Source organism: Artemia sp. Qi Xiang Cuo, chromosome 7, assembly GCF_049724085.1.
Source record: "Artemia sp. Qi Xiang Cuo chromosome 7, ASM4972408v1, whole genome shotgun sequence".
NCBI classification, from domain to species: Eukaryota; Metazoa; Arthropoda; class Branchiopoda; order Anostraca; family Artemiidae; genus Artemia; species Artemia sp. Qi Xiang Cuo.
Window position 1 is genome coordinate 61,618,798 of NC_142800.1, and position 12,161 is coordinate 61,630,958.

The 12,161-nt window shown below is 37.0% G+C and overlaps 1 protein-coding gene across 3 annotated transcripts in view; it reads right to left on the minus strand.

The window, feature by feature from the left end:
* The window catches only part of LOC148950531 (uncharacterized protein CG43867), a 355,819-nt gene that overhangs the window by 299,502 nt on the left and 44,156 nt on the right, over positions 1-12,161 (minus strand). For all 3 annotated transcript variants that reach the window (XM_089092459.1, XM_089092457.1, XM_089092460.1), the window contains exon 4: positions 7,863-8,038. The gene's annotated coding sequence lies outside the window, so the exon portion shown is untranslated. The remainder of the gene's footprint in view (positions 1-7,862; positions 8,039-12,161) is intronic.

Genomic DNA, 12,161 nt, shown 5'->3' on the forward strand with positions numbered 1-12,161 from the left:
GGAAACTAATTTCACAGAGGGCGTTTCGGGTGCCTGAGTATTCTAAAATAACGATTTCCATTTGAGCCCTTAAGAAGCCAATCTGAATAAGTCCATTTGTTATGTTTTTTTAGATTTTAACTTTAAAACACTTTATCAATTTTAACTTTATAAATATCAAATAATATTCCTTCGAAATAAGGTCAACACACAAAAAAAGCCAAGATCAACTGTTGTATCATTCAGTGGCGTCAATTCACGAAAATTTGGAAGATGGGAGTGGCAAAATGTCTTTTTCAAAATCCAGGAGGCCCAAATTTCTTGTTACTTTAAACCTTTTTTTATATGAAAATACTAAAAAGGCATTTTTCAATGAAAAATGCCAAAAAGGAGATTGTCAAAAGCCAGGCATGTTGGGGGGGGGGGGGGAATCCAGAAGATCCCATAATTGAGCACATAAGCAACGCCAAAAGATTAAAATTTTTTAAAGTGACTGTTGAAATAAAGTCAAAACTAGAAACAAATCTATGTTGTATGTTATTCTTGTTTTGTTTTTCTAACTTCGTCAAACTGTGGCCTCTGAATGGCTAAAATTGAAAATGTATAAATACTTTTAAAACAGTTCGTGGTAACTAACTGTAAGTAAGGAGAGACTCGGCTCAATGGTAACCGAAACTCTAGAAAACGGATTTTTGATACCAATAGATACATCAAAAGAATCAGATTTCACTGCTGATTTCAAATATATAAGTTTCATCAAGTTTAGTCCAACCCTTCAAAAGTTACGCGCCTGAGAAAATTGGGCTGATTTTCAAAAAAAGGGGGAAAGACCCCCTAAAAGTAATGGAACCTTAATGAAAATCACACCATCATATTCAGCGTATCAGAGAACCCTACTATAGAGATTTCAAGCTCCTGTCTACAAAAATGTGGAATTTTGCATTTTTTGCCAGAAGAAAAATCATGGATGCTTGTTTATTTGTTGTTTTTTTCGTTTTTTTTTCCCAGGGGTGATCGTATCGAGCCAGTGGTCTTAGAATATCGTGGGAGGACTCATTGGAACAGAAATTAAAAGTTCTATTGTCCTTTTGTTCAATTAAAAGTTCAAGTGACCAAAAAATGGAGGGCAACTAGGCCCCCTCCCATGCTAATTTTTTCCCCAGTCATCTGATCAAAATTTTGAGATAGCCATTTTGTTCAGCATGGTTGAAAATATGTTAACTATGTCCTTTAAGATGACTTAATCCCCCGAAGTCCCCGGGGGGAGGGCTGAAAGCTATGAACTTTACCCAATGTTAATATATAGTTTTGGCTATTAAGAAGTATACAGGCGTTTTCAGGGGGGGGATTTTTTCTGGTAGAAGGGGGTGGGTGGGTCGGGGGCTATATGGGAGGATCTTTCCATGGAGGAAGTTTTCATTGGGGAAGGGACATTGCTATGAAGGGGGCGCCGGATTTTCCAGCATTATTTAAAAAAATATCAGAAATCAAATATAAAAAAAAACAAGTTTTCCAACTGAAAATAAGGAGTAACATCAAAACTTAAAACGAACAGAGAATATTACGTGCATGATTGGGTTCACCCCCTAGTCAATACCTCCCTCTTAAGCCAAAGATTTTTTAGTACTTTCATAAAAGGTATTCTAAATAACGGCCTTTGTGATTAAGAGGTCATTTTTGAAGAATTGGAACAAGATTCGAACTTTAGCTTAAAGAGCGAGGTATTGACTAGGGGGCGAGCCCCCTACTATACGTATTAAAAATATATGAATATAAAAGTTGGATATGTAAGTTAATTCGTCAGTTACTTGTATTTATTACTAATAAAAATGTTCGTATATAAAATTAAACAAGTTTCGAGAAAACCATTCAACCAAATAAAATTAAAATTAATATACAAATTTTGTTTTAATTATTCATGTACGGTGAGCCAAAATCAAAATCTGTATTAATTCAAAAATGTTCAAAAATTAAATTAAAAAAACAAGTTTTTTTAACTGAAAGCAAGGAACGACGTTAAAACTTAAAACGAACAGAAATTATTCCATAATTGAAAGGGGCTGTCCCCTCCTCAAATCGATGCCGTTTAGGCAGAATACTGTAGTAGCTGCCACTTTTCTTGATTTTCAAGCCAATATATTTCCCTTGCTGTTCAAGCCAAGGGACAGAAAGTTTCCTATTTAGGGGTTTCGGACAAGGCGGTTCTAATGGTTTACTTTTTGTTTTGATCTGACTCTCTTTTTTTATGAGTTATGGGTTTTCATATTTCTTAACATTGGACATGATCGTCTCTTATTAAGTTGCTAGCTACCGCTGCAACCCGGATAAGATGGCAAGAAAAAACCATTTTTTACAGTATTCTCTGCATTCCGAACTGGAACGTCAAGCAATTCCTTTTTCAGACAGGGCGGCTTGGCCTTCCCATTTTGCCGATGGGCTACTACTGCGATGGGCTACAACCCCCCTTGTCACTGAGGTCGCATATTTTTTCAGCCTAAAAATTTAAGATCTGATGCATCTTATTTTCTTAAATCGATCGCTAGGATAATTATCTTGGCGACCCTATGGCCAATGAGTTGTCTGTGATGAAATAACACTCTCAAAAAATTTTCCAACGAGCTTTACTTGCTCTAGCACGGGCTTCTATACGAGCCTCGGGATCTCCCTCAATGGCCATATTCTCTTTTTCCATTCGATCTGAACTTTGTATTTTCTCTCTCTTCTTGTCTATTTGTGAGCTAGCGTCATATTTAAGGTACGATTCTTTTGCATATAGTAGCCTACCATAAAACCCTATCTTTCACATTCTCTAAAAAAAGTACAAAACAAAATTGAGTTTTCGTGTAAATAATTATATAATTTTAAAGAGTACACGAAGAATTCAAAAACCAAAAACAACTTCTTTTATTGATACCACAATAAATATGCACTTGATTGAGAGTTCAACCTTACCCAGTCGATTCTACAGGTAAGTATACTACTATGCCTGATACCTTGCACTTTTCAGTAATAAAATGAGCAATCGGCTTTCTATTATCAATACCTTCCAAACCTAAGCAGGACTTAGCATCTTCCTTGTTCATCATGAGCACTACTCCCTGCCTATTAACACTATCCCTCCTGCCTAAGTACATAAATTCTATATCACCGAATTTCATGTTTCCTATTCCTAATATATGCCTCTCAAACTCCTAATAGGTCCAATTTGAAACATCTTAAGTCGTCAGTCAAAATGTCAATACGATAGTTTTTTCCCATGATACCTATCGAAGTTGTAATTTTCATATTATTTAAACCACTGAAATTATTATGGCCTCAGGAAAAGCATGGTCCCAAAACCAGTGTAGGACAGGGACTGATACACCTTCAAGAGTCTAAACAAAACACTTAAGCCGGCTTTGAGCCGGACAGCAAGAAGTCAATTGGACCCCCAGCACAAATAGAGGCTTTGCGCAAACCTCCCCCCAACTTGGTTTTCCACCCTTGGCGATGCTCTTCTATAAAAAAGAGTATAAATCGTGCACAGACATTTTCAAACCTCCGATTCATTCCCGCAAATGTTATAATATTATCGGGAGGCAGCCTATAGTTATACAACTTAGCTAGGAAGGGGTTTTTCAGGCCGAAAAACTCACCAAAAAAAAACAAACAAAAAAACAGTTATCTATCAATCAGAGCCCAGTGCAAATGCTGTCATTTACTAGATTATAATTTCCTCGAGGGGTGTCACTCCCCTCACCAAACATCAATGTTTACAGTCACTGTTCGGGCTAGGCAGACTTGTGAAAGGTCCACCGTAAGGCCACTATGAGGCTGTACATTTAGGATTTCTCATTTGGCGATTGGGACAAAGGAAGGAGCTTTTGATTGGACAGAGATCCAAAACCATTTCACAGTGCCAGAATAGCTCCGACCTTTGTACCTAGTCTATCTTCGTCAGGTAAAGATAAAAGAAATGTGAAAATACATTTTCGAACCTAGAAAATTTTGGAGATGATGGGACCTCCATACGAGCTCTTTATGCAGTAAAATGAAATATTGTTTTCTGAACAAGTTCAAACATGATTTTTTGCATCACAAAACAAAATTTTTACATAGAGTCAAACAGGTGACAGATGTTTTATCAAAACAAATTTAGATTCTTCAAAAAACTTGTCAAAGTTAAACATGGCTGATTTGGCGCCCGTGTTGAGGCACTGGTGGGTTTATTGCCACAGCATGGAAATCGATATCTTTCATGCAGGTGGCTTAAGAAGCAAACAGAGGTAATGTTATATTATGCTTCTGCATATAGCTATGGTATGAAATATGGGTAGCATATTGCATATGTTGTCAACTAACACTTTTGTAGCATCTATCCTTAGCATATCTTTTCTAATTGATTTGACATGGATGGAAGCGTGGCTTTCAACTAATTTTATGCTTCAAATTATATTTGGCATTTAAAAAAGTACTTAGATATAACGATTTCCATTCAAATGAGCCTTTAAATTGCTCTCATCTATGTTACAATGGCCCACTAGCAGAGGAGAAAAAAAGGACACATTACTGCTACCAATACAAAATAGCTGCCGTAAGAATTGACCGGTCTAATTGATCTGAAATAAATGGAAACGCCCTTTAGTGCTAATGTTGTCCCTCCCAACCCTTCACTCTTTACGCTAAATTACGAATTATTTTCCTAGCATTTTAAGCACGGATGCTTTTGAACAAGGGCAATGGATTTGAGATTAAAGAGTGGTTTCTGCAATGCCTCAAGAACGAAAGGGCTTATTGATGGGCATTTGCTTCAAACGCTAACTTTCTCAATTCAAATGTTTTGAAAGATAATCAATGAATAAAACACTGGCAAATATCCACTGACTGTATTTGCTGCACCCAGAAATGGCTTTAGTTAAGTAATATAAAACAGCATAAAGAGCAAGGGCTTGACGGAGGGGCAGCTCACTCCCGCTTCCTTATACAAAGCGTAGTTGCTGTTAGTGTTTAGTTCAAATACCGCTTTTACTTTAATTTGAAAAAAAAACTATTTTGCTTTGATCCGATGGATGACAAAAGAGATGCATGTGACGACTCTAAGGGCACACCATGCACTTTTGATGCACAAACTTAAAGTTACCGAGTGTTAAATAAGTGAAGCCTTAAAAACAATATTCATTGGATATAGGTTCGGTTGTGATATGTTAGACCTGATCCGAGCTTTAAGTCCATTCCTGAAACTGTCATTCACCTTGCTTAATAATTTTCCAAGATAATGTCATCTACTACAGTCGATTCTTTTTTCTTGGGCCACATCTTTGTATCTAAAGTCTCGGCGGCAGCTAGCTAAATTTATTACCCGAGAACTTTCAAGGTACCAAAAATCAGGAATTTCGATTTCTAATTCTGGTGATCGGGAAAATCAAGAAGCAATGGAGAAGATAATTTGACGGAGTCCCCACCTATTTTGAAAGGGTACCGATACAACCATTAACTAATAAAACCAATATGGTAGGAAAACAATGGTCAATTACATAAATAAAAGAAAAATGAAAACAAGTTATCGCCGACGGGCTACTTCGGATCCTTCAGGTACTTAAAATATGAAATGATACGAACTAGAACATTATACTTGTTGTAAAATATCCATGGTTGATCTAACAAAGGGAAAAAGAAGGGAATAAATTCTCAGGGGCCCCAACCATCGAAACCAAATTTAAAAACTTGTCAGAACTGATAATGATCTGATTTTAGTAAGTCCGAAAATTCAGATTCATAAATAAATTTATACAGTTTTCCCCCTAAACATCCTTTAAGGTAGTGCGGATGGGGAATTCTTTGAGCATATGGGGGAACTCCAATCATAGGTGTCGGAATCCATCACAACCACAATGTTGTATTTATTTTTTTTTTGTAAATATTCTGGAGCGATCCTTGTTAAGTGAACGGTTAACAGTCCACTTTTGCTTCAGTTAAGGGATTTAAGATTGTCAAAAGAGGAAGTAGTCCTTTTGATAGAGTCTGATTATCTTCTGCCATTAGCGTTTTAAAGCTAAGATTAATCACTGCTAGACCAGGATATATTATTGGAGTGTAAGGTGGGTTATTAGTGAATTTCAAGAGACTCAGACGGTGAAATTTCCCAGAAAGCCTTCCAACCCTTCAAAAGTTACGCGCCTGAGAAAATTTGGCTGATTTTCAAAAAAAGGGGGAAAGACCCCCTAAAAGTTATAGAACCTTAATGAAAATCACACCATCATATTCAGCGTATCAGAGAACCCTACTATAGAGATTTCAAGCTCCTATCTAAAAAAATTTGGAATTTTGCATTTTTTGCCAGAGGAAACATCATGGATGCGCGTTTATTTGTTTTTTTTTTCCCAGGGGTGATCGTATCGAGCCAGTGGTCCTAGAAAATCGTGGGAGGACTCATTGGAACGGAAATTAAAAGTTCTAATGCCCTTTTTAAGTGACCAATAAAATGGGGGGCAACTAGGCCCCCTCCCATGCTCATTTTTTCCCAAAGTCACCTGATCAAAATTTTGAGATAGCCATTTTGTTCAGCATAGTTGAAAATATGATAATTATGTCCTTTAAGAAGACTTAATCCCCCGAAGTCCCCGGGGGGAGGGCTGAAAGTTATGAACTTAACCCAATGTTAACATATAGTATTGGTTATTAAGAAGTATACAGACGTTTTCAGGGGGGGGGGGGGGTTCTGGTAGAAGGGGGTGGGTGGGTCGGGGGTTATGTGGGAGGATCTTTCCATGAAGGAAGTTTTTATAGGGGAAGGGACATTGCTATGAAGGGGGCGCCGGATTTGCCAGCATTATCTAAAAAAAATCAGAAATTAAATATAAAAAAAAAACAAGTTTTCCAACTGAAAATAAGGAGTAACATCAAAACTTAAAACGAACAGAAAATATTACGTGTATGATTGGGTTCCCCCCCTAGTCAATACCTCCCTCTTAAGCCAAAGATTTTTTAGTACTTTCATAAGAGCTATTTATTCTAAATAACGGCCTTTGTGATTAAGGGGTCATTTTTAAAAAATTGGAACAAAATTCGAACTTTAGCTTAAAGAGCGAGGTATTGACTAGGGGGCGAGCCCCCTAATATACATATTATAAATATATGAATATAGAAGTTCGTTACGTAAGTTAATTCATAGGTTACGTATATTTATTACTAATAAAAAACGTTCGTAAATAAAATTAAACAAGTTTCGAGAAAGCCATTTAACAAATTAAAAGTAAAATTAATGTGCAAATTTTGTTTTAATTATTCATGTACGGTGAGCCAAAATCAAAACCTGCATTAATTCAAAAATTAAATTAAAAAAACAAGTTTTTTTTTAACTGAAAGTAAGGAACGACGTTAAAACTTAAAACGAACAGAAATTATTCCGTATTTGAAAGGGGCTGTCCCCTCCTCAACGCCTCGCTCTTTACACTAAAGTTTTATTTTCTCATAACTCTTATTTTTTTTTAAATAATAAAACATTTTAGCGTAAAGAGCGAGGCGTTGAGGAGGGGACAGCCCCTTTCATATACGGAATAATTTCTGTTCGTTTTAAGTTTTAACGTCATTCCTTACTTTCAGTTAAGAAAACTTTTTTTTTATGCAATACCGTTTAAGAAGAATCTAGCTTCTGTGAACTATTTGCCGAGAACAGAAAAAAAATCGCCTTAGTTCGCTTTTTTTTCGGAAACTTTTTTTTTATAAATAAAGGGCATTCTAAACTTTACAACAACAATCGATATAATGGGTAGCTACTGATATAACACCTTTATAATATAATTATTCAATAAATAAAACCAATATAAATAAAAATATACATAATATATAAATGATATTAATTATAAACCATATAAATAAAACCAATATAATAATCAATATTATACCTTTGGTTTTCCTCTCTTCAGCATAAACTGGGTCATAGGACGGAAAAATTGTGTTGGCTATCTGCCATTTTGCAAAAGAGATTGTCCTATCAATACACTCTTCCTGATACACTTCAATATCATTTAATACGGCGATGATTGTTATTTTTTCAGTAGTGCCGGTTCTGGCCTCTCTTCTGCCCGGGGGAAAATATTGATTAGTTGTCTCCAAAAAATTTTCAGGCTAATTTTCAACAAAATATTCATTTACGGTATTAACAAAATTTGCATTTATTAACAAAATTTTTCATTAATTTAAATTCTGATTTTTCTTACTTTAGATGGAAAAATATGGAGAAAATGAAAATTTCAAATTCAGTTTGCTTACACCTACTGCCAACTGCGCTCTCTACTTTATTTTAATAAAAATAAAATTATAATTGACAAAATGATTATAAAGGCTACATTATTTATTTGAAATGTTGCATCCCTTAAAAACAGAATTTTGATACCAATACTACTACTACTAACAACTCACGGCAGCACCAAGCAGCCTGAGGCTAACACAGCTACGCACGCTCCTCCTCCACCCCAATATATTCAAAGCCTCCCTTTTTACAGCCGCCCACGAAGTTCCCATTTCCTTTAAATCTTTCTGTATGACGTCCTCCCACCACAGACGGGGACGACCTGCTTTCCGTTTAGCCCTAGATGGTTGGCAGAAAAGAACAATCTTCGGCAATCTTTCATCCTTCATCCGCACAACGTGCCCTAGCCACCTCAACCTTTCTTTCATTATAGCTCTAGAGAGCGGTGTTGAGCCACATTATTTGTACAGCCTATTGATCAAAATACGGTCAGTCAGCTGGGTACAAGGAAGAGTCCTTAAGCAATTTCTATGGAAAACATCTTGCAAATCGTCATCAATTTTTCGGAGCGCCCCTGCTTCAGAGCCATATTTGACCACTGTCATCACTGTAGCTTCTAATATTCTATTCTTGGTTTGCAGACTTATCTTCCTATTCTTCCAGACTTTTTTTAACTGTGAAAAAAACACCCTGAGCCTTGGCTATTCTATATTTAACATCTTCACTGCTCCCACCATCTTTACTAATAATACTACCAAGGTAAGTGAAGCTGGCCACCTGATCAATCTTTTCATTACCCAACGTCACCTTTTCATCTTCACTTATTCCTAGCCTTAGTGACTTAGTCTTCCTAACATTAATTTTCAAACCAATTCTAGCACCCTGAACTCGCAAAACCTCTAAAACTTCATTCATTTTGCTCACACTTTCATCTAGGAGGCTTAAATCATCAGCATAATCCAAGTCCAAGAGACTTTTTCCTCCCCATTTGATTCTGTGGTCTCCCATTGCCTTTCCTGTGCTCCTTAAAACAAAGTCCATCAAAATAAGCCACATAAAGGGGGATGGAACATAAACCTGCTAATCTCCTGATTTAATACGAAACCAGCCACTAACATCATTTCTTACCTTAACCGCAGCAGTGATTTTCTCGTGCATAGCACTAATCACTTTAATGCATTTGTCTGGTATACCATACAAGGATAAGACCTTTACTATCAACAGAATCGAAAGCTTGCTCATGATCTATAAAACTGAGGACCAAAGGTATTTGACAACTCAGGCATTTCTCAATTATTAGCCTAAGAGTGAAAATTTGGTCGACACATCCTCTACCTTTTCTAAAACCGCACTGTTCTTCTCTCAAAACTTTGTCTACGGCATCTCTCAGTCTAAAAAGTATGATATTACTAAGTAATTTACTACCTACAAAAACCAACCTAATCCCTCAGTAATTTCAACACCAACTCTTGCCGCCTTTTTTATAAAGTGGTTAAATTAATGCTTTTTTAGAATCGTTAGGTGCTTCGCCTTTTTCAAAAATCATATTCATAATCTTCAGTAACTTATTTCTAACCCCAGAGCCACCATATTTAAGAAACTCATTTACCACCCTATCAGCACCTGGAGCCTTATTATTCTTTAATCCTTTTAGTACTGTTGCTAATTCCTCCTCACAAAACAAATCTTCCTTCACATCCAAGGTATCACAATCTTTTTCATTTTCATCTATATTTTTTCCTGCAACTCTATCTCGGTTAAGCAAATTCTCAAAATATTCGGCCCATCTCTCTTTAGTTTTTTCCTTATCGCTAATTGCGACCCCATTCCTATCTTTAACTGGGCCAAGTCTGGATTGACTATTCCCTCTCAATTTGTTATCGTGCCAGTCCAATATTTCACTATTATGCCGTCTAGCTGCATCTTCCAGATCCTCGGCAATTTTATCCATGGCCTCCACTTAACACCTCCTTAGTTCATATTTTAATGCTTTCTCCACTTTCTTTACATTTCTTTTGTTTTCATAAGATCTATCACTCAGATAATTATTGTAGAAGTCCTTTTTCCTTTCTATTAAAAATAAAGCTTTTTCAATAATATTCTTAGCTGCAGTTCTAGCTTTCTTCCCTAATACACCTTCAGCAACTTCACAAATTATTTTTCTAAAATTATTCCAACCATCTTCCACATTATCAAATTTCAAACTCTCAAGTTTAGTATTCAACTGTTCCTGGAAATTTTCTCTCAAATTCTTATCCTGAAGTCTACCAACATTATAACTTCCCGGGAGGTAGTTATCCTTCCGAAATTTCAGCTTTAAATTAACCCTTGACACTACTAGATGTTGATCTTTTCTTTTAACATCGATAACAGCACTAGTTTATAACCTAACATCTTGTAATGATCCTGCCATTCTTTGTTTTACAATACCATAATCCACAAGGTTTGCTGGCTTGCCATCACGTGAATACCATGTTAACATATGAGCCATTTTATGACCAAACACCGTATTGGTCATAACTAGATTGTTATTCCTACAAAATTGCAAAAATCTGTATCTATTACTGTTATCGTTTCCTACACCAAGTTTACCTAGGTTAGGATACCATCCATCCCTATTTCTACCGACCTGGGCGTTAAAATCTTCAAGTAATAGCATCACATTTCTACCTGGGATCCTGTCTATTTCCTCCTGTAACTGTAAGTAAAATTCATCTGAGTCACTAGTATCTCCGTCAGTCGGTTCTACAGGGGCGTATACTACTATAACTGATACCCTGAACTTTCTAGTCATAAACTTTTATTAGTATTCTATTATTAATACCTTCCCAGCCTAAACAAGACTTAGCAGCTTCCTTTTTCATCATGAGCCCTACTCCCTGTCTATGTACCCCATCCTTCGTGCCTGAGTAGAAAAAATTTATATCACCTGATTTCATGCTTCCTACCCCTGGGATACGAGTTTCTAAATTTCCTAATAAATCTAGTTGGAAGCATCTGAATTCGTCAGTCAAAATTTCGATACGCTAGTCATTTATCAATGTTGTAACATTCCAACTTACAATTTTCATATTCTTTAAATCATTGAAATTAGTATAGCCTCAGGAAAAGCAATGATTCCCGGATACCAGTGCAGGACGAGGATCACGTATCTTCTCAAGTCTACACTGAAGTGCTTATGCCGTTTTAGAACCGGAAAGCAAGAATTGCCTTGGACCTCCATTAATGAAGGCTGTGTGCAATCTTGGACTCATCTTGGTCACAACGTAGTTGTCGGTGCTTGGCGATGCTCTTCTATCTACAAGAGTCGAAATCCTGCACAGATATTCTCAAGCCTATTACCTCCGACTCATTATATATTCATGCCTACAAATATTATGCTACTACGGGGAGGCGACCCATAATAGATAAATTAGCTAGAAAGAGGTTTTTCAGCCCAAAGACGCCCATCAATATATACCAAGCCCAGAAAAATTGTCCATTAGTCAGAATCCCGTGCGAATGCTGTGTCGTTTACTAGGCTATAATTTCCTCGAGGGGCGCCACTCCTCAAGTAGGAGTAGAGTTGACCGCAAGGTCCCTAGTCTTGCAGGTACCCTGAAAAGGTAGAGGCAGCCCTTTGCAGAGGCCGTTGTCCATAGATATGGATCTTACGCCCTGCCACAGTTGTCCTCCTATAGAGGATCCTCCCGCGAGGGTGTTCTGTATCACCATACAATTTAACCCATTACTGGGAGAAGTTTTGCAACTCATGGGACTTATGGACAAACCAGTGGGACCTTTTGAGTGTACATTTGAGGGGCCTTCTTCCTTTTCCGCCTGTATTATGAAACTGGGGCGAGGGTGCCCCAGTTTCTATTATGGACCCCCAGGGACAAGGTCCCCCTTTGGTCCGTGCCTCCTATGGAGGTACCCTACATATCTGTAGAGCGTTCCCCTATCGCCACCTGGG